The sequence below is a fragment of the Fundulus heteroclitus genome, unplaced genomic scaffold, assembly GCF_011125445.2.
Source record: "Fundulus heteroclitus isolate FHET01 unplaced genomic scaffold, MU-UCD_Fhet_4.1 scaffold_54, whole genome shotgun sequence".
Taxonomy (NCBI): Eukaryota; Metazoa; Chordata; class Actinopteri; order Cyprinodontiformes; family Fundulidae; genus Fundulus; species Fundulus heteroclitus.
This window is the reverse complement of record NW_023396967.1, coordinates 881145-908108: the sequence shown is the minus strand read 5'-3', so window position 1 is coordinate 908108 and position 26964 is coordinate 881145. Positions and strand designations below refer to the sequence as shown.

The following is a 26964-nucleotide window of genomic DNA, read 5'->3' as shown; positions in this document are numbered from 1 at the left end:
GTCAAAACACACTAAAGAGTCATTAAGAAGAGCCAGATTGCCCGAGGGCCAGGAAAGGTAAGTCGGTAGCCTTATGATGCTGCATGGCAGAAACAGCTCTTCGGGAGTAAAGGAACAATAAGGAGGAGAATGAGGCAGGCTGGAATGCAACTCTAATTAATCTGTTAATCGCGCCTATTATAGAACAGATGCTGTGAGAATTAAAAGAAAACCTCCTTTGCTTGTTTCTTTATTTGTAATGCCCCTTTCTTGCTTGTGCATAGGAACTTTTGGCAGATGATCTGTGTTTTCCCTTCTCTTTCCTAGCTAAAGAGCCAATTGTGTCTAATAGCACGGTGTTCAGCAGGCAGACTGCCCCCTTGGCAATGCCTGCCGGAGGAGCAGAGGGCTTTAAGATGGCACAGAACAGTAAAAATTGTTAACTGAATAAAAGAGCCACTGCGGGGAGAGGTAGATTGGCTTTACGGTACTCTGTGCACAGCAGGTTATTTAACTTATTGCCGCAAATTATCAAACACGATCATTGTTTTAACCTTATTGTTTCCAGATTTGCCTTCTGATATAGCAGACACACTTGTCTGGGTGAAACGGTTTTGAGATGAGGAAGAGAAGTCTTGGAAGCAACAGAACGACAGAGGGGGGGAGCGGGGGCTAGGAGTGGGGGTGTGAGAGCTGAATCAGCGGGTAGCTCCGCTAATCGCCGCGGCTCATCTGTTAATGGAGTTAATGAAGAATGGGAGCAAACCAAATGCGCTGAGATGAGAGAAGTTCCACCACACTGCATAGGCCTGTGCTCTCTCTCTCTCTCTCTCTCTCTCTCTCTCTTGGCTCCACACAAACACGTATGCAGCAGCTTTTTATTTCTTTCACTTGTCCCCTTGCTGTCCCAGTGCATTTACCACCTTTTCAGCACCTATTGACATACTTGCTTTTTGCACCCTCTTACACCTATAAGCATAATCTGCAACTTTGGCACTCACCACCCCACACGAACATCCTCACATACGTACTCTCGCACTCTTTCCTCGCCTGTCCTGCTCCCATATGTTCCTTTTCCTTTGCCTCATGAGGTGCGCATCCCCCTCTGGAGACCCTCCACAACTCTGCGGTGAGAACAAATATGGCGACAACACTGTTTTACGTGCAAGGTGAAGAGATATTTGGCGACGGTGTGCAGACCTCTCACCCAGTTAATAAGGCTGATGGGTTGACAGGTCCTTTCAGTAAGAAACACACACAGGCACAGCCAATGCTCACTTGTTAAAAGCTCAGTAGCACTTATTAGTCATTTATGAAACACATATTGACACAGCAATTATTGCATCAATTAAGATATGGTTTTGAGCATACACTTCAATCAATTAAGCACTGAGTGCATAAATTAGAGCAATAGATCTTCAAAATTTGATACCTGATTGTGTCTGTTTTTTGGAATCAAATGCAACGTATAATACCAGAAATATATTTTAGGGGAACTTCAGTAAATAAGGAATTGGGAAGACATTGGTTATTCTGGAAGTTCAGACGTGCCCCAGCCTAAACTGAAATATGAAACTGCCGCAGATTCTTATACAGTCAGTTAAAGAAACATTCTTTGTAGGAGGCTTTATTAGAAATATGACACAGACTGTCTGAAGAATAAACTGTAGATGCTACTATATTTCAAGGTCCAGAGCAGAAAGGCTGTGGAGCAAATTTAAGAAGATAGACAAATCAAGATGAGGCTATAAATGCAAAGGTATTGTTGATAGGAATTATTAGAACTGCACAGATAAACCATAGCGACTATCGTATCACAGTAAGAACCACAACAGTTTAGTAAGATGTTTAAATTAGTGTAGGTTCAGTCTTTAGCTGTTATTCCCCATAAACTAGATATTAGTGTTGTGTAGCTGTACACTAACTTCTCAGTGTTGGTTTTAAACAAAAAACATAAAGTTATCCAAAATAGGCCAATGTTTCTGAAGGGACTGAAGGACAAGCAAAATTGAAAAGGTTTAGGCCTCCCTGAGTTCTGTGTTTTTGAAGTGGGAGTTCACATTAATACACGTGCAAGAGCCCCAGCACATGCAGTTCCTTCCAAGATTATTCATACCCCTTGAACTTTTTCACACTTAATCACATTACAGTTATAGACTTTTGTGTATTTTATTAGGATTTTCTACAATAGACAACATGAAGTAGCTCATAATGATGAAGTGGAATTAGAAATGTGAGGCATTCATTTGTATTCATGCCCCTTTATTCTGAAAACCCAAAGTAAAATCCAGTGCAACCAATTTTTGGGAGAGTTGGAGGGGCAAATACAAAGCTGTTGTGTCAAGAGAGCAATGAAAGGTCCTGTTGGAGATTGCCACAGGTCAAGCAGGCGGAAAAGCAAATGGGAAGAAGAAGGTACTCTGGTTGGATGAGAACCACATTCATCTTGGTGGCCCCATCACACCATGGACTTTGCTTTCACGTCCAGGGCCAGAAAAAGGGCAATCAACATAGCTGTCAGCCCCACACAACCTGGTCACCGGTTATTAAGACTTTTACCTTCAGGTTGGCGCGACAAAGCCTTAATGGTAAAAATAAGCCTACACAGACAGCCTACACAGTGTGATGAATTTTTTGGGTTAATGCACCCAACAATCGAACATTAGGACTTATCCACTTGTAGCTTTGGCATCCTTGAGCTTGGACCACAAAATCGCAGCAAAAAATAACAATGGCAGAAAACTAGTTTGCTGGAAGTCCATGAATTTGTTTAGCAACTCTGCCGCAAATATCATGACAAATGTTCAGAAAACAGAGAACAGATTAAACTGAATGGCTTGAAAAATACGACCCAAGCGGAATGTAAAGATGCCTATGCAGCACCTGGACATACTAAATTCAACGTTTTTGCATTCCTAGAGACTTCAATTGTACAACAAAACATAAGGGCTAAAAGTAAGTAAGTGTTCAACACCAAACTTAGTTGGGTTCATATTATGAATTGTTTGGAAATTTGCCTCTAAACGTGCCACAATTAAAACCTACACATGTACATGCAAGTCAAATATGTGTAAATCTCTAGCCCAAACAAATACAATCATATTTTGTTTTGTGTATGAAAACCCCACAAACCCGGTTAACCTAATGAGCTCATAGTGTGAGATCCTTACAATGATGTACGCGCACACACACAATCTGCTGGTTAATCATCTGTGTAAAGTACCATATCTGTCTTCCCGTTTCCCCCATTATTGCAGACGCTGGCTTGATTAGGCCCTTAATCTCCTGAGATTGAGACATTAAAGCATGGGAGTGATGTACTCACACGAATTGGCACAGTGTCACACTGAACCAGGGGAAGACTCATCTGCCACAGGAGTGCCAGAGCACACTGGCTGGGTAAGATAAAGTGGTCCCTGTCATTTGTTGCCTGTCACCGTGCTATCCTCCTTCTGTTTTGTCAGTTTCATCACTCTGTAGTAATACGGGACTCACAGTGCACATGTGTTTCACGCAATTCCTGCTTACATAAGGTTCATTAAGAAGAATCCTGTTGGAGCACTGCAACTGGGCATGGGACAAATCTACGGCTTGGGTTTCTATACATGCATCCATCCTTCTCATGGACTTAACTATTAAATTCAGTTCAATTCAATTTTATTTATATAGCACTAATTCATGAAACATGTCTTCTCAAGCCACTTTACAAAGTCAAATTACTAGTAGAGATCTAGACTGCTTTGATAAGTTTGATTCATTCCATGAACATGGGATTTTATAGTTCCATGTCCACCTCAGGTTAATTTGCACTTCACTTTTTTTTTTTAAGTAACTCCACTGTAAAACAGCAGCAGGTTTGCACAGAGGGTGTACCGATTGGGAGGGGCAGGTGCATTGAACCTAGAAGCAAAGATGTCTTGAGTTCTGGCCCATTTCCTCCAAGGACAATAACCCCTATCTTGTTTAACAACTCACCCGGCAGGGACTATTACATTAATTTTAATTGGCTCCCCTTTTAATTGCCCAAGTGGAAGGAGGGGGTTATTTCTTCTTTCCCCTTCACCCTTAAAGTTGGGGCTGCCAACATGAGTTGAAGGCAGAGAAGCAAGTTGAGTTTTATCCTGGAATGATTTTAAAAAACAAGAAAAGCTAGTGTCTCAGGTGGAGCTGGAACGCAGCAGTGCGACTCGGAGTAAAACCACCACATGTTACGGTTGAAGACAATTACCCTGCTGTTATTGGTGCATTGCTGCCAATAGCTGACGGTTTGTCCTGAACAGCTGGTGGGCATTCAGAAATTTAGATGTAGATGGGATAGTAACTTGGTTAATGATAGGGAAACTATGAGTTTTGGGTTGGTTTAAACAAGAGGGAGATGGGGAGAAAGCATATTGACAGAAATTAAAGTGAGTGAGAGAGGAGAGACTAGGGGATGCTGTTCGAGGAAGGGCAAAAAGAGGGACAGTAAAGTGCAACAAAGCACACAGTTAAATGTAAAAATCTCCGTGCTGACTTTATATAGCCCTGAAAGTGATTTTCTAAAACGAACAGTGATTGTACGAATGAATAGCGGTTAGGGTTTTTCATTAAAGCTGAGCAGGAGCAAAGTCTTACGTTTAGTAAGGCTTCTGCATTTATCTTCCTTTCCACATCTTACCCTCCCTGTATCTTTTATTGTCTGATAAAACTAGAAGTTATGTCTTTTTTTTCACCTGTTTGGTAGATTCATATGTATTTAGGTATCTGATACTGTTTACTGATGTAGGTCTCTATTTTGAGCCGTATTTTTTTTACAAACGCATTATCTAAAAACCATTATGCAAATTTGTATGAAACAAAGATTCTCATTTGGCTTTAGACCTGGACTTCAACTGGACTATTGTTTCATATTAACATGCTTTCATCTAAATAATTTTGTTGTAGCAGTCCTTGCATGGTCATTATTGTGATTGAAGGCTAATCTCTGCCTCACTGTCAAGTCTTTTGCATCATCTAACATGTGCAGTTACCTCTACCCATCTTCCCATTAGCTCTTACCGGAATGACTGGCCTTGCTAAAGAAAGGCATGCCCACAGCATGATGCTGCAACAAATGTTTCATTGCAGATATAATAAATTATGATACTACTTAAAGCAGTTGGTATTGCTGGGTGTGATTTAGGGGTGTCAGAGTAAAGGGTATACAAGTGAATACAACAAATTTTCTTTGTTAAAACATTTTGAAAACCACGTGTCCTTCCACTTCATAATTACGTAACGTTGTATCAATCTATCACATGTAATCCCAATAAAATACATACAAATAATGTGTGAAATTGTAAGGTTTATGGATTTTTATGCAAGGCACTGTAGATGCAAGTAAGCATGTCCTATCCTTCACTTTGTGGCTCCTTAGCAGCATAAAGGAGTGATGAAGACAATTGAGAGGATTGAGGATTTGAAAGCACTCGTGTCCAGTGCAGGGAAATCCCCCTGCCTTTATTGACAATGGGATAGGAAGGAAAGAGCGTGCTGGCTGCATGAATGTGCCAGGTGGTAACAAGAGAAAGGACAGAGCTACGTGTGGGACACTGTTTGAGAGAGTGAGGATGTAAATGAAGAGAAAGAGGACATGAGATATTAATGTTCTCTTTCCCCCATGTGCACATGAATAAAATGTGCACATGGGGGAAAGTTTTGCACCATCAACACCAGTGCAAATAAAGCTTGGAAAACAGAGACCTCACCACATATTCAAGTAAACAGTATTTGACAGAAAAAGTGTAATAATCCTTGGAAAATCTTGAACACTCACGAAAATATTATACCTCTTAATCTTAAAGCTAGTTTTGTTCATTTCTTATTATTTAACATATTTAAAATGTGGCATGATGAAGGAAGTCAACACATGATTTGCTCTTTTTCTTCTTTCTTTTAAGTTAGTTTTAAGTGCGTTTTCCTGCTTTGAACTAAGAACAATACACGCTTCCAGAGCAAACGCTCAGCAGTCAGCTCCCTCTTTGACCTTCAACTTGATGTCATTACGAACTCAAACGCTTTTACTTTCCTAAGGTGGAGGATGTCGGATGCAATCTCGAGTGCATGAGATCTTTCTTGTCTTACCGTAATATGACTCACTGCACAGAGATGGCGTCAGCGGCACGTTCTGGCCTTGAGAACAAACAGCTTGTGCTTCCGAAGGCAACAGAGCATCAACTCTATCCCCTTATAAATTAAAGGGAAATCACAATTTACCAGCATGTTTAATTTAACTCTGTTGTTCAAGGCTCTGTTCTTGGAATGCCTGCTCCAAAAGGAGTAGTTAAAAACAGAAAGTTCAGGGAACAGATTTCACTCTGTAACCTTTGGCTTTGAAAAGAGAAAGCAAGAGGAAAAAAAGGAAGGAGGGGGACTCCAGATAGAGTTTTATCTAAATTGTCTTGGCCCTGACCTATATGTCCTACGACTTCAGATAATAAATCAAAACAACGTCATGACCTCTGACCTGGCACCTCCTGAACCTCTGCTCATAAAAAGCAGGGCATTCTGATAGATGAGCACATTAGTTTAAACTTCGGCAGGTATGGAGCTTACTCATCTCAGCAGTTACTGAAAATGGTGTCATTAAAATTGCAGCTAGTTTAAGACACGATTTGAGTGAAAGTGCAACATTGCTTAACCTCTGCATATTTGTGTGCCTGTATTTTAGACCTTTAAAGGATGAGGCCATCAAGGGCTTCCCTGCAGCTGGATCCTGTCTAACTTTGCAGTAGTTTTCTCTATTCTGACCTTTGGCACATATAGCTGGGCTAATGAGGTATTTCATAACACAATAGCTCAACGCAGCTCCACTGAACAAAAAAAAAAAAAAAAAAAGACAAATGTGGGTCCTTTTTTATGAGACTGAAGTTAAGAGTTTTGATTTTAATAGTACATTTTTGTTAGATCACAAATTACAATGACAAGGTTTATTTGCCCAAGTGTGCGCAGTTGACAAGGGGCATTTTGGGGGTGACGCTGCATGCTTGGGTCCTCTGAGTTGCAGAATAGGGCCACCGTGGTACATGCATGGATCTCAGTCAGTTAAACTGTCCAGACTGGAACCCTGGGGGGGTTGGAGGCCAGAAGAGATGTGACTGGTGGGCGATCATATATCGTGTCGGGACATATTTATATGAGTGAGTTAATTTTTTTTTGTAGTTATGCATTATTTCTGGCTGATGTCGAGGTTTGCAGTCTTGAAATTGCTGAGCTTATCCAACAGATTGTCATGCTGGGTGGCTGTTCTGTGGTCTTGCAGTTTCCTCTGCACTGATTTAAGCACCCTTTGAGCCATAATTAAAACTCAAATCTCTTTATGGCAGGATAAAAGTGGCAGCAATATCTCAGAACAGTTTAACAGAAACAGTATTTTCCCCTCCTTCTAAATTATTTTCTATAGGTTGCTCATTTGATAGCTGAACAACGAATTGGCTCAACATATTTAAAGGGCATGTTACTGAGATTTACTGACTTTGATAATAATGTATATTATGTTAATCATCTTGTAACGTTTGTGTTCTAGTTTTATCAACATATATTTACATAGTTATTTATGTACATGATTTGACTTGTACAACTATCATTACATTTTCTAGCATAAGTCATAAACCAGGAATGTAGTTTCTCTTTTTGTAAACGCTAAATTCATCACATTTGAGTTTGAGGACCGCTCTTAATTAGCTGAGTTGCATCTTATTTTGTGCTTTTCTCTGTCCATGAAGTAGCCCATGCACTGATAAGTACCGGTACATGAGGTGTGTGTATTCATTCGTCTTTGCAATATACAAGGTGTTTTAGACAGACAAAATTTGACATTACAATCTTTTCTCAATCTGATAAATATGATATATGCCTTTAATAATTGTTGTCCAATTCTCGTCTAGGTTGCCATATATTTTGACTAAAACTTGTGTTACAGTGGCTTAAACGAGAGGAAATTTGACAGACTTTGTGGATGTAGATTAATTACACACAGACTTATATTGTCAAGCCGTTAATTTTGTTAATTAGGATTTTCTGCTTAAGCTAATGGAAACACAACAAATTAGATTGGAATATTCAAACCAATAAAAAAATAAAATTTTCAATGTGGAAATGTGGGTTTAATGGAGCATATGTTTAATACTTGGTTAAAGGTTATTTACAAAAAATGCCTGTAACCTGTCAACTGCACATTCGGGTTTATTAAATATGACTGTATTACAGTATTTTCTGGACACACTTAAAATCCTTAAATGTTCTCAAAAATTGATGGTGTACCTAATAATCTGGTGTGCCTTTTATATGATTACCATACTTGTTGTGCTTACTGACTGATTTTATGTGGTACAATGTGCTCCAACATCTGTCAAAATGTGTAAGTACGACTTTGGTTAGCAATGAATCCGCTCTGCTCAATGGATATTTGGAGCATTACAGTACAATGTGTCACTACCTGATGGGCCTCCAAGTAAGTTAATTCAATATAAAAGACTACAATATACACTATTTTTGCCTCTCTATTTTAATGACATATTAAGACGCACAGCTTTATGTAAAATGGTGTTCAAGCACTGCCTTTCTGAGCATTTGATACTTTAGCATACATAGGGACATTTCTAAGCCAATGTTTAACAATAAACATCAATTTAAGGCACAGGTTACTTAGATGGTATACATTCCTTCACATATGCATCATTTGAATGTCAACATTTATGCAAGTGGTACTCAAATTATTCAGCCATGACCTGATAACTAACAACATAAATAACAAACACTCTACACTGATGAAGATTCACTGACCTCAGCATGATGAATGCTTGACAAAGTGGCAGATCTGGGAGGAGCTCATAGTGTGTGGACGTAACATTGAACTTTAAACCCAAGATGGTCAGGCGATTAAGTTTCGGGGATAAAAAGTCTAAAAAGTGTCTATATTGCGCAATGTTCTCAGACCTGATGCAGTTACACCTATAACATTTATGATCAACTCAGTTTCACTCAACTTGTCTAAACCAGTTTGTTCAATGTTGGCTGGACCAATTGTGCTGGGCATGAGGTCATTGTTATTGTTAATTTGCGCATGTGGGTCAGCTCACACTGGAGTCAGATATAGGCCGCATTCTAAAAGTAGTGTGAACAACCTCGCAAATTACCTTGTGGGCCATCTCTGTCCTGCGATGCCCCTGGACCCAGTGCAGGTGGTGGGAGACAAGGGGACTGTAAGAAAAATAACATCATTGATGGGCAATGTCTCCCACCCCATGCATGAAGCTGTTGCAGAACTTGAGAGCTCTTTTAGTGACAGACTGCTGCATCGCCCAGATGCACAAAGGAGCGCATCCCCAGGCTGTTCCTCCCTACTGCTCTTGGACTTTACAATCTCTGCTGCTCCCAACAGACTTAAGAACTGTTTACAAACATGCTAATGGTTCCATGGGCTCTGATCCAATCATGAATCGTTTACACCGTCTCCTAGATAAGGTAAACTTGCACAAGCCTCAGCTACCTCGAGATGCTGCTATACTATCATGCATATTGAATCTCATATGATCTTAGTTCTGTAAACAGGCTGGAGTTTTTTTCAAATGTTAAATTTGAATATTTTATATTTTTTACCTGAGTGAAATATCCTCAATATTATCAGCATTATCAATAATTGTGCTATATTTACTTTTTACCTTTTATTCTTCGGCGTTTCATTAGAATTAACTTTAGATTAGACTAGCTTGTTCTTTTATCTTTTTTTTTCATTACTAACTATTTTGTGTAACTCAGTGTGTGTCTGCCACTGTCACACCCGAATTTCCTCATTGTGGGACAATAAAGCAATGTCTTCAGAAAAAAGCAGAATTAAAACCTGCTATAGGAATGTATCTTAATATACTTGAGTAATTTTAAAAACAAACACATGTGACACTAACTACTGTCAGAGTTTTATGATAAAAGAAAACATAATAATCTAGAAAAAGACATTTAAAATGTTAGATTATCTTTATTTGCTAAAATGTGATATTTAATACAAACATCCATCCATTTTCTGACACGCTTATCCCTATTGGGGTCACGAGGGGTGATGGTGCCTATCCCCAGCATTCACTGGGCGAGAGGCGGGGTACACCCTGGACAGGTCGCCAATCTATCACAGGGCAACACAGAGACTGACAGGACAAACAAGCATTCACGCACACACTCACACCTAAGGAGAATTTAGAGAGGCCAATTAACCAGCCATGTTTTTGGACTTTTGGAGGAAACCGGAGTACCCGGAGAGTACCCATGCATGCACAAGGAGAACATGCAAACTGCATGCAGAAAGACCCAGGGTCGGACTCGAACCCAGGACCTCCTTGAATGAAAAAGCGCTGCATAAGTTCAGTCCATTTCTCATTTACAATTCTTGCTGCAAGTCAACTGCGCTACCCACTGCGCCACTGTGCAGCCCATTCGATACAAACATTGCTTTAAAAATTAACTATATTTAGAGTTTTTGTTTTATAGATCAAAGTTTCCCAATTCGAATGATTGTTATTTTTTGTCATTATACAATGGCAATTATCTTCTGATATTTTATAGATAAACATTCATTAGCCAAATAACTTTTAGGCGTTTAATTATTAAAAAAAATATTGGTTTAAAGTTGGAGGCAATGAAATTGAAACGGTAGCACTCTTTTTCTGACCCTAAATGAAATCGAGCAGAATCTAGCCTGCAGCCCAGCGCATGCTGTTTAAGTGTCATTCTAGGCCTTCAGGACAGAACAGAAACTACTGTCCCCCCCTGGACATGTATGCTGTTAAAAAGGAGATTTACACAAAGTTGGCCCTGCTTTAGCTCAGACCCTGGGGCCTTGACGAGGAAACAGGAGAGAGGCGGGCATGACAGCCAGTAAGACCAAGATATGTGCCGATAAACAAGCGCACACAAACATGGAGGCAGAGAGCATGACTGACAGCCTGCTTCCATTCCTTCTCTGCACTGTAGGAATGCAGTTTTTATGAAGACCTTCAGTATTTTCTTCTTTGTCCCCTCTCTCACGGACTCACTGCAGCCCTGTAACTCACACTGATGTCAAAACAAACACACTGATAAACAGCCAAAAGCAAACACACTCACACACACTATCAACAGAGACATGCGCCACCCCTCCCCTCCCCTTCGAAGAATGGCGTCCCCCAGCATTGCCACCAATATTTCTCATGAGCTCTCGGCCACCAGCCCTTCATGAATTTTTATTAAACAAAACTCTAAGCAGATTGATTTCACACCGGCTGGTTTATTGCATTTTTATTTAATTCTTTCTCTCATTCAGATGCTCACTTGCTCCTCCTTGCCCTTACTCCATTTTCAGTGCTCTATCCTTTCACTTCTTCTTTCCTTCCTGATGCTTTTCCTACTTCCTCTTTGAATTTCCTGTCTGTTTTCTCTCCTTTGTACCATGCCCTCTGCTCTTTGCTATTCTCTCTGTCCTTCCTTTCATTCTGTTCATTTTCCAAAAGGTCTTTCTACATTTTTGGATTTATGCTTCTAATTTTGTGGTTTTAAGAGGAGTTGTTTTGGGTTGATGAACTTTACTTTGAAGCTTCATTGATGAGTTTTAGTGGGTTAAGGCAGAGTTTTTTTTATACATTAGTGGAGTGATTTTTTTTTTAGTCTAATTTTTCTTCTACATCTTCCATTTTCATGCAATTACCTTCACTTTCTATTCCTTACATTTTGAAAATAGTGTAATTACTTCTATTTTATTTCAGCTTGTTAATAAAAAACTACATTCAGATAAATAGTGCAGAGCCCAGCACCCCCCCCCCCCCCCCATTCGGCCCCACTCCGCCTTGCAGGTGCATTGGCCCGCTGGTGCATTGGTGGTACTTGGTGTCTGGGGATGTGTGCCCGGGCGGGTGCCGTCCCATGCCTGGCCCCCCGGGGCTCAGCCGTGGGGCGGGGCACTCCTGGGGCCTCGGGACCCTGGGGTCCATGACCGGTCCCACTGTGTGACTGACTTTAGCCCATTAATCCTGTCAGACCATTGCACCGTACAGGGGATCCCCTCCAGCCTCCTTGTCCGTTCCATTTAAGAGACCCAGAGGTGAAATGGCCCGACCCCATGGCCGTTTCTCGTCTCATAAGCTTACATTCTGTCAGCCTCTGTGCAGTGTGCATTGCTGCAGCATCTTCTCACCACAAGCAGGGGCGCCTGCCACGCCAAGGAGTGCCAATTTGCCAATACCCCACGTATTGTTATGATAAATAATGGAAAATTGCTTTTGTGGCACAAAGATTTTTAATTGGTTTATTTTTTATTTTTAAGTGCTCGTGGTGCCCTCTATGTGTCATGGATGAAATGTCACCTCTCTTGGCTGTCCGGTTCGCCCGTGCCAAAATCTGCTGTGGCAAAAAAAGAGAAGACCCTCAAAAGTGACTTTCACATTTACACCAGTCTCATCCGAGCAGGGTATTCCCAAGAAGGCAACCAAGAACCTCAGGCTGGATTGCTTCCCACCACCTTCCAATGAAAAATCATTCTAGCTGCTTGTTTCATGATATCACTCCTTCAGACGTCATCTATAGCTCATTAACATGGGTGAGGGCTTGAACAGTTGGGCCAGGGAAATTAAAGGAACTCCGTGATACTTCTGCCCCTTTATCAAACACAGATTGGTGCACCTCCCTAATAACTATCCATCATTCGCTCCACCCTAACGCCAGTTGTAAGCAAGAACTGAGACAAATCCTCCACTGTTGGAGACCAAGACTCAAACCCAACCCTGAACATTCATATACTCTCTTTCTGGCTTTTGAAAAGGAAAAAGGGATACAGAGAAAATAAAAGGAATCAATACAGCTTTGTAAAACTTAATTTGTTGAGGGGGTTTGACATTGAAGCTGATAAGTATTATTAGCAATGTTTTGGTTACTGAGGGACAAACATGTTGGTTGCTGGACTGTTACATTTATAGAGAAGTAAATGAGATATTTCTGCATTTTTTCCCTATTAGTTTAAGTATAACCACTTAGTAATTTAACTTTTATAGATGCGTCCTTTGCCAACATACCTGAATCAAGCAAATAGCTTGTTACAAGGCCTTTATAGACCTGAATGACTGAAATGTTGATGAGGCAATTCAGTCAATTTGATTCAGAGGCTTGGAAAAGGGTTGCATCAAAAAGTTGCAGGATCATACCTCTCGAGACGGGGCTTGTGTTGAAAACCTTTTCTTTATGTGAAGGTAATATTTTTTGTTTAATAAATGAATCGATGACGGTTATTCCTACAGATAACACCGTATGTCATTGAAATTTTAGATGACTGATGCTGAATTGTGAGAAGGTCAGCCTGCCTGTGCTAACATCATCTGGTGCTATGGTGTGCAAGTGTACGGTAGTAAGCAGTGGTTGTTCCCAATTCAGCCGGAAGTGATGAGGCAGTGTGAGGCTCCTGCTGGGTGTAATGAGGCACCCCACAGCTTCTCCACACTGCCTCACCCCGGCTTTCTCGGCCTCTCGACACAGCAGGACAGTGTTTGCACACACACACACACACACACACACACACACACACACACACACACACACACACGCACACACGCACGCACGCACGCACGCACACACAAACACACACGTTCAGTAACAGCCTTCTTAAATAGTACTTTTATTTTTTGCGTCCATCTCTTGTGGGTAGGCATCTGCTATTTTTTGTTCAGTGTACCAGTTGTGCTCACGTCTTATTGCTCAGGCAAGGATTAATGGCTTTTACATAAAAAATCTGAAAAGGGTGTTTTAAATTTTTGTCCATCCTGCTAGAGTCGATTCTTATAACCACATTTGGCTGCAATTGCTGTTGCAGGTGTTTGTATGCTATGTCTCTACCAGCATTACAAATCTGAAGACACAGATTTTTGCCCATTCACCATCTGTTAAAAGCAAATTTCAAACATTGCAACATTTTCTAATAAAGGAGTTAGATTTGGTTTTGACTGAATAATTTTGTAGTAGCTCTATCTGTATGGTTGTCTGTCTGTATGTGTTGTCCTAATGAAAACCAAACCTCTAGCAGGATTTCTGTTAGGCTTGTCCTCCATTTATTTTTAAATTAGCTTAAACTTGCTTGTCCAGGATGAAGAAAAGCATCAAAACACGATGATGCTATGCCCATCATAGTGACCGGTTTGTAATGTTAGTTTTCCACCACAGATAACATTTTACCATTAGTCATTTGACCAGACCACTTTTTTTTCTACATTTGTTCGTTGTCCCATGTGAAACAAGACTTTTTTTTGGCTTTTATTCAAGAATGTCTTTCTTCTTGTCATGCTACTTTAAAGAGCAGATTTGTAAAGTGCATAACTATATGTTGTCTTGTGAATTAAATAAAGCCACACCACTCATAGTACAAAAGAACAATGCATATTCTCTGCTATTCACTAGTTTTACCTTTACATAGGTTACTATGCAGAGATCTGGGGTAACAATTGCAAAACTACGCTTCAGTCATTGACAATGTTACAGAAAAAGAGAGAGGAATAATTCATAAGATTAGATATCTGGATTGTGAAAACATCAGCGATCAATTCATCTGTTGTCTTCCGCTGATCCGAGATGACATTCCCTCTCCCTATCAACATCTTCCACCTCATTCTGGGGGATTTCAAGGCGTTCCCAGGATAGACAGGATATATAGCCCCTCCATCAAGTTCTGGGTCTTCCCCAGGGTCTCCTCCCGGTAAGATTTGCCCAGAAATCCTCCAATGGGAGGCGCCCAGATGGCATACTGATCAGTTGTCCGAACCACCTCAGCTGGCTCTTTATGATGTGGAGAAGCAACAGAAGCAAACCCGGATAACAGAGCTCACCTTTACCCCGTTTACACTACCCTTTTTTAACCGAGTCGAGACCAGTCCGAGCTCGGTAACCGAGATAACTGTCGAGTGTAAACGGTAAGCAGACTGAACTGAACCGAGCTAGACATAACGGGACCGCGCTAAATGCAGACCAGATCCTGAGTAGGTCTCGGACTGTTTTTTTTTAATCCCGGTTATCTGATAACGAAGAGCGCATGAGCAGACCGCGTCATCTGCTTACAGTCAGCTGACAGTCCGTGTTTTTTCCAGCGTGTCTTGCTGCACATCCCGATTCACACTCCATTCAGACAAATTTCAGACATTCATAATAATACTAGCTTCCTTACCGTGCCACATGGTTTCCAGAGATGATTCTGCTTAGCAGTGTGATGAACCTCAGCGTCTGTCGTTGTTTCCTGCATCTGTAAATCCATATTAGACGTTCGTTTGTCTTATCCACGTCCCAAAAGCCGACTCTGTCCAACCATAACTTCCTGAATGTTACGGGCGCCGCCGTTTTGATTTGCTCGGTCCCACCTTCAATCCCAGAGAGCGGTAGTACCGCAGATCGTCACTAGGAGGCGAGGAGCAACCAAGGAACAGGGATAGTGTGTTGTGTAAACGGTCGTCAGAAACGAGGCTCGGCTTGGATAACTGATCCAAGCTCGGACTGGTCTCGTCTCAGATCGGTTTAACAAGGGTAGTGTAAATGGGGCTAGAATCTCATGACCATAGGCGAGGGTCGGAACGTAGACAGATTGGTAAATTGAGAGCTTTTCTTTTTTTCACCTATTTCTTCACCAAAACAGGCTCTCTTACATTACTGCAGATGAAGCTCTATTCCATCTGTGCATCTCCCCCTCCATCCTACCATACCTCGTGAACAAGAGACCAAGATACTTGAACTCCTCCACTTGAAGCAGTCTTATGGGGTCGACACACGAGGAGCAACAAACGACAGCGACTAATGCGCTATTGGGTCGCTTGTTTCCCAGAAATTTCATTAGTTATGAAATGTGAGTCCTTTTGATATTTTCAGAGCAGTTCGTGACAGACAAGGATGAAGAGTAAGAAGATTTTGCTGGAATTGACTGAAATCTTGCTTTTATGTCTACTCTACAAAAGAGAAATACAACCAAGTTCTTTGTATATTACAAACAAGGAAAGAGCATGGGGGATATCATAATTTTAAGGTCGCACTTTATGGCTGATCCAGATAAATGGCTGTAGTGCTAAGTGACAGCGGCAAAAGTTGAACATTGTTTAACGTTCTTGTGTTGCCAGTTTTTCCCCTAGAAATTTTGTCTTGGGGGGGGCTTTCTTCCACTTAACTTTCTATCAACATCACAGAATTATATGAGCAGCCGTCTTTTGTCTCTCTTATCATTCTCTTATATATCCATCTTTCTGTCTCTCTTTTTATGTTTCCGTCTCTAGTGTGTAAATTTATACATGGTTAATGCAGCTGCCCACGTCGCCCGTATCAGAAACCGCCACTGACCATGGATTTAGGTCCCACTGTGTGGATGATGAATCGTGCTACTAGGTTAAAGCCGTTAATCAGTTTGGCCTCGCCTCTCCGACATCCTGCAACACAAATGCTTCCACTAGCCATAATACATTAATATGTATTTGTGACGGAGTGTTGCGCTGAGAAGAGAGGTGTGGATGGTGGGGGCAAGGGCGTATGGGGTCGTGTTTGACCAGTTTTCCAAATGCGATCGTAGCCTATCAGAGTGAAGTCAACTAGCTAGAGCTACATATCATTGCCATAACCGACCCTTTTACTGAGTGAAATCTGGCCTGCCAAAACAACAGCAAACAAAAAGGTGACATTATTTGTTAAAATGAAATTCTTGGGAGTCTTTACATTTGCAGCAATATCAACTACTCAAAATACTTTATACAGTGATATCATGGCCCCATTTAACACATTGGTTAGATTTCACAAAGGTGTACACGTTTACAAATTAAGTGACTTTTATTGGCACCTTGTAGCAACAGATTGCATTCAGGACTATCCAAGTGAAGGGATTCAATTTAAATGCACGTCACACTTTTCAGAGTTATAAAAACAACCAAAAAAACATATCTTTTTCTTCTGTATTGACCTGTTACATAAAGTTCCAATAAAGTTTTTTGAAAATTACAGATTTACCATGTTGAAACGTTCTAGAGATGTGAATACTTTTAAAGCACTTGAGAGCAAATAAAAAAAACTAAAAAAAAAATAACAAAATGCAGATGCTTCAATATAGATATGTGATTTATAATGTTTTTGCAATTCTGTCTTTAAAAGAAATACTATTATCGTTAGTATTGTTATGTTCTGTCTGCAGTATGAAAACCTTTCGGCATGTGTGACAGGTTTGATAGTAAAAATCTCAGATTACAGACCTTAGGCTGGTTGCAGTGCAAAGGTTGATTTATGAGGCTATGCCAGGCATGTGTTATGTTTAAAGACCCTGAAGGGTGACAGGTTATCTCTGTGTGCAACACTCCACCTCTCCCACTTTAACACCTTCAGACGTGTGTTAGGTCTCTCCTGTTGCAGAGTTCAGATCCACTGCAGGTGATTCTAGGATTTGCCGTTAAGTGTACTCTAACGGCAGTGTTGAATTTCCAACAGATCAGACGAGACAGCCCTGAGGTCACTGTCAGGCGGACGTCATGCTCTGTGTTGTGTCTTTATCTGTTGCTGTTTGTTCCTCTGAAGATGCTCTAAAACCTTGAATTATAAGAGCAGGTTGGCCATGACACACATGCAGGGGAACTGCTTGTTTTTAGCAGTGGGTTAAAGTTTAGGTCTGTTGGCACGAAGTGGAAAATGAAACATACTTTTATTAGAAATATCTGTTTTTAAGGCCCTTTGTACCAAGATGTTCTCTCATTTTTGCCACCTTTCATTCAGTCTTGCTCTTTTTAGCCACAGAGTTGCCATAGGTGGGTATTTTGGCCCACCTACCTTTGTTTCTAAAGCAGAGCCCCTTTTTATTGCCACCCCGAGGCAGACCGAGCAAAGCTATGGCAACTTAATCCTAGTGTAAGGGGTAGGTATGCAAATGAGCCCTCTGTCACAAAACCCAAAAACAATATCTCCTGTGCTCCATCTTATTCTCCTGAAAGCCCCAAAAGGGGAGAGGAGACACAGGGCTGCATTGTTCTTCTTGCCCAGTTTTTGGAGAAATTAATTAATTATGAATGAGCAAGTGAGTTAAGAAAAGGGGATTCTGGATTCAATTGGTGTTAACATAATTACCATTCTCTTTTTTTTTTTTTTTAAACCAAGGAACTGGGGCCATTTCTCCTACCTCTCAAATGGGGTTTTATCGCCTTCAATTTGGAAAAGAAAAGCTGATAAAAGCTTTTATAATGCTTTAATTTGGCATCGATTTGCATGAATCTCCCTCGGTAATTATCAACTCGCCTCCTCCCTCCTCGCGGATGACTGAAACGGTAGATTCTGATAAGACAGTAAGACAACGTGTGTGTGTGTCTGTAAGGACGGGTGTATTTTCCACTCTCTATCACCCATTTTTCTATTTCCATATCTCATCCTTCTGTATTTTTCATTGGGAGAGGCGTGGAGCGAATGATGGCTGCGGTCGTTGGGGAGAGAGGGAACAGAAAAATCCTAAATCAAAGCACTCAATTATAGGGCTGCAGTAATTATGGGAGCCCTTGAATTGAAGTGCTCTCCGAGGGTAGATGGGTAGATATATACATGATGCATGAGGGGCGGGACAGATAGGTAAATAAATGAATACGCCACACAGAAATACAATGTAGCCTTCAGACATAGGATGGCATAAATACAAGTATTAATCGATAGGTCGCAAACCATCCTAGTGCAATTAAAAGGGTATTGAGTGGAATGGGCCACACTTGGGTTTGGATGTTGGCTTGGGGAGACTACAGTGGGTCAAATCCCTGACCTATGGGAGGGTTACTGCCCCCTCGGCCCTCACTAGCCCCTGGCCAGTGTATGCTGAAATGCTGGGGGTCAGTCTATAAAGGGATTTAAGTCTCTTTGGGGCCCTTTGCTGGTCAATAAGACTGAGTGACCTCTATCAGGTACCACGGTGATACTGGTTCAGTGCTGATTGTACCCTACAGAGCTCTGAAGAATCATCAAAACTATATTGTACTTCTCTTTTAGGTATTTGTCTGAGACATTTTTATTTAAAAGAAAAAGACTGCTTTCGTCTCCTTCCTCTCTTAGTCTGTTTAAAGTGCCTTAAAATGTTAAAGTTCATACCCCTTGAACTTGGACAACCACAAATGTCAGTGCATTTCATTGGAATTTATTTATAGAGCAGCACAAAGTATTGCATAACGATGGAGTGGAAGTAAATGAAGCATGGTTTTTGAATTTTCTTTTCACATATAAAAAGAGTATAGAAAAATATAGAAATATAGAAATAAATATAGAAAACCTTGGTGAGGATTTGTTGTAAGCCCCCTTTATCTTGATGCCACTAAATAAAATCCATTGCAACCTTTTGTAAGTCACCTAAATAGCCTAAAGTGATGCTGTGTACAGCTTATTCCCATTATGAACCTTTTTTTTGCTCTGGAGCCTCACAAACACTAAGGTGCATTCCAGAAAGGGATAACGTCGTTTAGAGGCTAAATCAATTAATGCTGCAGGTTGGGGACATTTTAAAGGGGCTTACCCTGTTTAAACCTCACTTAGTTTGGTGTGCTAAAAATGTGCTAGGTCTTGAACATCTCAGAGAGCACTGTTCAACTCATCCATCCACTTTAAAGATGGATGACATCTTTAAACTGTCGAGACATGGCTGTTCACCTAACAGGCTGGGCAAGGCGAGCATTAATCAGGGATTCAGCCGAGAAACACATAAGGCCCAGTTCGAATGGCTCGTATTGGTGGTGCACGGCTTTGCTCACTTTTTAGTGTTTCAGGAGCAGGTTTTTTTTTTTTTTTCCGGGCCAGTTCAGGTTCCTCCGGCCCTACTGAACAGCAGGGCCAAACCACGCTGACTCAAGAGGAGTTTTGAGTGAACACCCCTCTTTTCAGTGACTGGCTGCAGGTTGAGGAAAAATTAGATGGATTTGTTCGAAAAAGTCCAGTAAAACTGAAGAGCCATGACATTAATATTAGTGACCACTATTAAGATAGTGGGTCAAACTGCAATACAGTTTTATTATTTTCAAACCATAAATCACACCTGAAGGATAAAAAGAGGAAAAGCGACACTTCAGCTTTCTATACCCAAACGAATTGGATCAGATCCATGGATTTATCGAGGACTTCTCTCATTTTACATTGAAGTGTCAATCCATCCATCTCTTGCGGTACAAGGCACTGGCTGTCTGCCTGCCTGTCTTTCTGTATAAAGAATCAGAGCACCTGGGGGAGTAGCGAGGTAATTTCGCAGGGTTTTCCCGCTGAAAGCAGCTTGAGTTTGATCAAGCCTAACACTCCATCTGCTGACAGACCAGCCCACCGCCTGTTATTAAGCACACAATCAAACCGATAAAAATAGTATCACTATGGTCAAAAACCTTTTAAACTATTAACATGTTCTCCTTGCTCCCGCAATGTCTGAGGCAAAAGTTCTAATATAAAGCTTTAAATTGTAACTACATGTCTGAAATCCCCCGAGTGAGGCAGTGGTTTCCTTTGGGCGCTTTGGCCACTCTACAGAGGCTTGAACCTGAGAAACGTTTGAAGCATACTAAGCTCCCCTGGGAGCCACGGCTGAGGCAAAATATCTAAAATTTTTAACTGGATGAAAGCCGGAGAGAGCAGCTGTGTGGTTTGGCATTAGTGACTGCTGAACGGAGCTCGGACACTGGAGAAACCCTGGAAGCTCCCTTGGCTGAGAGACCCGACATTTGCAAGCTAAGCAGCTCCGCCTCTTCACTTCTGTCTCTCTTAACACACAGTTACAAAGCAGAGAGCAAAGGAAAAGGGGGCTCTATCTAATTCCATTAGATGTGTGATCCAGATATTTATCCAGGTGGATTACTCCTTAAAGGAGCAATAAGTGAAATGTCATTATTTTAGATAGAAAGAACAGAAAAATAGTTTTGTGAAGAACTAAAGTTATCTTTTTAGACGGGCTATGATTAAACATCACACACCCATCTCCCTGTGTTATTCTGCACTGTCTTGTTTACATTGCATGCGTGTACGTGCACGTGAACAGCTGCCACTCAGGGCTCAGCCCCTCCCTGCCCATAAAATGCCATCGCCAGGCACAAATTGGCAGAGACCATGCCCATCGGATCAAAATGTTCTGTTAAAGTAATGAGTTACTTCTTTACTAGACATGTTCCTCATATGTGATGAAAGGTGATGCTGTTTTGCTGTGTTTTTATCCTTTGCAAATATGCAAATGCATGGGTGAGAAGGGGAAAAGCAACGCCCAGGAGGCTTTTCCCTCTTCCAGGCCTTTCTAGATTCACTAGACAGGGTGAAGATAAACATGAATGGGGAGGAGCCGAGTAGGGCGGGTCAAAACGGGTGGCCCAGTGGAGCTGCATCCACAGTAACTGTGGATGAACTGCAAAGATCCACAGCTTAGGTGGGAGAATATTTCAACATGAAAATTATTCTTGCAGTCCACAAATCTGGTTTTATGGAAGTGTGCCAGGAAATACAATTTTAAGGAGTCCCATTTAAGTTTGAAGGGTGAATCTGGGATTGTGGGTGAATACAAGGCACTTTTGAAAACCACAGGTTTTTTTAAACATCATGGTGCCCTACTTTTTCTATAACATAAAATTCCATAAATATATTGAAATTATGGTCATAACATCTGAAAAGGAATGCAAATACATTAAGTTAAGTTGCATAGTGTCTCTTTGAAGAGCTGCACTTCTCTCCAGATAATGAGTATGTTGGTGTTTGGTGCGTGTTTGTCAGGTGTCTACATGTGTATAGATGTGTGCCAGCCTGCGACTGACTGGCTCGAATATCCATCCTCATATTAGCACATGCAGGAAGTTTGTCATGGGCCCACTGCTGTGCCAGAGCTCATTTGATTTGAGGTGAAATTTATCACAGATGTTCCCCCTTCCCTAACCAGGCCTGGCTGCCAGAGACAGGAACAAAAGACTTGTGTTTGAACAACTGTTAAACCAAGATCTGAAAGAAGCTCATCCTAACAGAATGGCAAAGAAGCACCAACATCCATGACTAACATTTGAATCCAGTAAAGTTTATAAAGGCAGGAAGATGTGGGATTTTATTTTTGCTTCACTTTCATATGTGAAGATGAGGTCCAGCTCATTTGTCTGGTCTATGTTAAAGTTAGTGCTAAATGGATAAATGGATGGGACACTCCTGTGCCTACAGCACAGTATGCATACCTATGGCTATGATTAATGTTCTGTCATCTGGGCTGACGGTGTCAGAGGGAGTGATGCTTTCCGATGAGCTTCACGGCAGTCTGCTGATTTACTGGCTTCCATTTCCACGGGTGAAAAGTCAATCTGCATAGAAGGTCAGTCACCCCTACTTGCACATAAGCGTCTTTTAATCCCCATCCGTCAGGGCGGGCCAGCTTCATGTGGGATGTGACTGGAGTTCATGGGTGAGATTTTTCTGCCAAGCGAGGTGACATGGGTACAAACACTACTTCTTTGTTTTCTTGTTTGTCACCTCCAGCTGCATCAGTATTGGTCAGAAGTCATACAGTTGTATACTCAAAAGATCTAGCTCACAAGTCACAAGTTGAATTTAGTATAATTTGAGGAATTATGGTGACTTTTAGCAGGTAGAAGAGGAAAACAGGCAATAGATTGTTTACTTGATATCTGGTTTTATAATTGGACAGTGTTTTATCCCTGATAGGAGGAAGGATCTGCGATAACGCTCCTTTGTGCAGAAATGCTCTGCCTGCTGCCTTGATAGCTCCCAATAACTAGAAATTGGGAACAGATTAAGGTAGTTTTGGACGACCTTTCCAGTTTTTCATGAATGAGAAAAATGCGAGAATATATATATATATATATATATATATATATATATATATATATATATATATATATATATATATATATATATATATATATATATAAAGTGACCTGGCTGTGCTGCTGTTGGAGCATACAGTCATGTGTCCCACCTGCCCAGTTAGTAAGGTGCACCGTAAGAATTGGTGCATGACCCACAATCGTCACAAAGCTAGTTAAAGCTGGATTCAAACTTTAATTACCACAGCAGAGACACTTGGTTCAGCATATTTTAATCTTACAAAATAAATAATAGTTGTTGAAACCTATTCATTTCAATTCCTATCAACATGTTTAGGTAGGATTTGTTACCTAAATAAACTAGCTAATGCTGGAGTTTAATGCCAACTGCATGTAAATATTTTAATGGCTGGTATGAAATGACTGAAAAATAACTTTTAGATAGTCTTCAGCTTTTCCAGGTTAAGTGAATTATGTAATAGTTGGTCTTAGTCTTCCCGATTCAGCTAACCAGCAATTTATACCCAAGTCTTTCTGGTGTTGTGTTCTTGGTCTGCCAGCACTTAGTAAATCAGTTTCTTAGAAGCCGGTTATACACTTTTCACATAAATGACCACATATATAACTCTGCCCTCTGTCATGGTGAGTACTAACAAGGGACTCATTAACCAGTTCCCTGATTGGTGTGTAAAAACCTCCCTTTATTGTGAAAATTTGCTGATCTTTTTTTTTTTTTTTCAGATTAGTCACTTATAATAAAAAGAAAATCTTTTATTTCAGGAAAGAAAGAATAATCTCAAAAAATGTTCTTTCCTACGTAGCACCTACCTTTTCTCTCCCCTCTCTCCCTGTCTCATTGTGCGCTAAAGAGACTGGACTCTCGCTCTCTGCGCTCCTGAAGGAATTAGCAGCAGGCTTGTTATCTTTTAATCTCCCCTCCATCTCCACATACGTTTTTTTTTTTTATCGATTCTCTTCTAAAACATTTCATATTCAAATCGGCTTGTATGCGCGGCACCACATAATATCGTCCGACTGATACATCAAACGCACCAACAAACTACAATTATTTGATTTCATGCAGTCCTTTTTACCTTTTTAATTTTTTTCCTCAGCTTTAAATGCAGATTTTACTTCCTCACCCCTTTTCTTTTGCTTTCCTTATTCCCTTCCCCCCTAACTTTTCTTTCTTTCATTCTCTCTGCCTGGAGGTTAGCGCTAAACGTGCATCATTCAGCGAAAAACAAAAGAAGTGAATTGATTGGGTTATCAGCCGCTGCTCTGGTGGACCCTTTGATCAGAACTGAAAAGCTGTGCTACATGTCAAAATTCTGCTTCAGCAGCTCTTTCCGAGTTTTACAATTACTACACACCATGGTCACATACAAAGTTTCCTCCTTTCCTCTCGCCCCACAGTCTTACGGTTATGGCCTTCGGCAGGGAGCGTTATTACAGCTCATTCAGCTTTCCCCCTTCTGTGCATTTAACGGGGGAGATTCTGTTAGGGAGATGGGCTGCTGTGGTAAAATAGCTGTAGAAGCATCGATGCTGCTGTTGTCAGGATGTAGTTCCCTATGCAGGTCTCACACAGTGCATAATAGTGGAAATCCCTGCCCTGCCTTGATATTGCCAACAGGACAAAAGTTCTTTGGATGAGCTAACCTTGAACTAAGGCCGAGGAAGTGGCAGATTTTGCTAGTTCATTAATAACTAAGCAGTACAAGGCAAGGCCAGCGAGCAGGTCAGCACAGAACAGATCTGTTTGCTTCATTCTACTTTTCTCAGGTTCTCTCATAACCTGCAAGGTCAACAACAACAATAGAAGAGGAACATTGGCTTTACTCTGACCTGATGAGAGGCAGGAGTTCACACATCAGCTTAATGCTCACTGTATTACAGTAACTTCACATTTGAGGAAAACACTTGAAGAGAACAATGAACCAGAGCGGAAATCCACTGGGAAAAAAATAAACACGAGGATTTCAGGCACACACTTATATGTTAACGTAACAAGAGGCATTCATGCACTAACACAATGGGATAAGTCTGTTCTTTTTTTTTTTTCTCCTGCAGAAAGCCTGAGGGTTCAGGCTACTAAACAGTCACTGTGCTTCCTCAGTAATTGGCTGGCTGGTACTTAAGGCCAACAGCTTTTAATAAGCAATAGAGGCAGGAGCCAAACTGACAATAACTGCTGCCCTACATCAATTATTGGATACATATCCATCACTCCTTGACTTATATGTGACCCCAGGCACCTGCCAGCCAAGGTATCGACTGGCCAGCTCTCCCCAGTGCAAGTGACAAGTTCCATTTGCAATCACATTTATTAAATGGCTGTTAAAATGAGTAAAGGTCTGGGCCAGCGCGTGTCCCACAATGAGTTTCAGTGCTTATTAAGCTTAAAACCATCTGAAAATAAGTGAATTTCTTAAGTGTATAGGCATAAAGACTTATGGGATAGAATGATTGGTTATTTTTCAGTCTCCCTTTCTACTCATCTAGTCTCCCTTTCTACTTAAAATTGTGTACTGGCTTATTGCTAAACAGGTTAAAGCCCATCTGTTTTTTGGCTCTGGGTAGTGTTTGTCCCTTTTCTTATCCACTCGTTACCATTTCATCACCTGGTACTTATATTTCGTACCTATGAAAAAAAAACAAAAAAAAAATTCCTCTGCCATTTTGTTCATTTAACTGTTGTCTGTCAAGGTGTTTATCATTTTATTTAATTATTTTGAGGAATTCTGGAGATAACCAATTGTATAAATGCTCTAATCTCATGCATAATTTAACTGTATCATATTAAAATCCCGATCCCGATCAACTCAAAAATAACAACCAATATCACATATTGGGGTCATTTATCTGCTCCAAATTACAGTAAATCATAAATTGACTCTAGAAAACTACTTGCAATCATTGTCATTGGTGCCCATCTGCAGCAGTCACTGGGCGAGAGAGGGGGGAGTCCACCAAGACGCAACACAGAGACACAGAAAAAAAAACCATGCATAAACACACCCATACCGAGAGGACACTTTTATACAAACATGCCTCTGGAAACTCTCACTTATCCGGGTCATCGCAACAGCAAACCGGCTTAAGTCCAAGGCAACCGGACTTTGCTTAGTTTTTCTGGAAACGATTCGACACCTATTCAGGCACCAAGCAATAACCTCTAACGACCCGGGACAGTGATAGGTGGGTCATTGATTTGCATCAGACTTAGAATGAGCCTAGGAGGATTGTCCTCCATTGCTTAAAAACAGCAGCGCTCCAACTACTGGTTGCTCGAGTGCGAGCCACAAGAATGCGGTACCGCGCGCGAGCTATTTTTAGAAACACAACGTCACAATGACGTCACATCACGTGGTACGCAGTGGGGCAAACTTCTGAACCCCGCCGCTGCTTTGCTTTAAAAGAGACATGCGTTAGCCTAGGTTTTACTCGGTAAACGACTGCTTTTTCCAAATCTAAAACCATGGTTTTTAAACATTGTCGCTATGGAACGGGCAACAGCGACTCGAGGTACGCTGATCGGCCGCATATGAAGGATGTTTTCTTCAAGACTGCCAGGGAGAAATGTGTGCGCTGGGACCGGGGCGGTCGGCCTACACAACAGTTCAACCCGGAAAAAGTTACCAAATTCAAGTACATATGTAGCAAGCATTTTGTCGGAGGAAAGGGCCCAACCGAAGTACATCCTGACCCAATTCCAGCGACATCAAGTCAAGGTAAGAGTATTTTGGTGGCCGACATGTTAATAAAGTAGCGCCTGCTACCATGACAGCATATAGGCTATCATGGTAGCAGGCGCTAACATGATAGCCTGCTACCAGGGTAGCTTACTCAAAAACATTTCAAATGAGACAAACATTAAACATATACCCATTCCTGGACGGTGATTGCAAACAACAAAAAAAAAAAAAACGGCCGACGCTGCCATGACCGCCGCGCAGGAAAAAAAACAAAGCTTACCGTTCATCATCTCGGCCAGTTTTCCGGTCTTTTTAAGCCCTCGAACCTCAAGCCATCGTTTGAGCTGAAGGTTGGTGTGTTCTTCGACAGTGCGACCAGTAAACCGTGTGCCTGGGACATCGTCTTGGGAAAGTTTAACGGCTGTAAAGTCGGTCAGATCGCTGGTTCTGTTGCGCTTGTAATAGCTGGGTTATCCGTGCTTTCTCTCCTGTATGCCCTACCT

General features: G+C 41.2%; 1 long non-coding RNA gene across 1 annotated transcript in view; it reads left to right on the top strand.

Annotated features, from left to right (window-relative positions):
- The window catches only part of LOC118561043, a 93835-nt gene extending 90463 nt beyond the window's left edge, over positions 1-3372 (top strand). The window contains exon 3 of the long non-coding RNA XR_004929739.1: positions 3237-3372. This is a non-coding gene — a long non-coding RNA (uncharacterized LOC118561043). The remainder of the gene's footprint in view (positions 1-3236) is intronic.
- Positions 3373-26964: the final 23592 nt, after the last annotated feature.